Source organism: Pteropus alecto, unplaced genomic scaffold (genome assembly GCF_000325575.1).
Source record: "Pteropus alecto unplaced genomic scaffold, ASM32557v1 scaffold67, whole genome shotgun sequence".
Classification (NCBI taxonomy): Eukaryota; Metazoa; Chordata; class Mammalia; order Chiroptera; family Pteropodidae; genus Pteropus; species Pteropus alecto.
The window spans coordinates 5,146,508-5,146,755 of NW_006441061.1; positions in this window are offsets into that span (position 1 = coordinate 5,146,508).

A 248-nucleotide genomic window follows, 5' to 3' on the forward strand; every position below is an offset into this window, starting at 1 on the left:
GAGGGGGACGCTCCTTGTCCCACCGCCATCTTCCCACTCTCCATGGATTCTAGTGGCCATCAAATAACAAGTCAGGAAATAGTCAGACTTTTAAGGAGACAATGTGTTAAGCAAGTATATAGAATGGCACAAACTACAGGGCTACCCAGGCACGACAACACCGCTGCCGGAGGCCACTTGGTCCTAGGTCACCATACCTGACCCAGGTGGGGCCGGTCCGATTGTCTCTCCAGGAGGGCGGAGCAGTA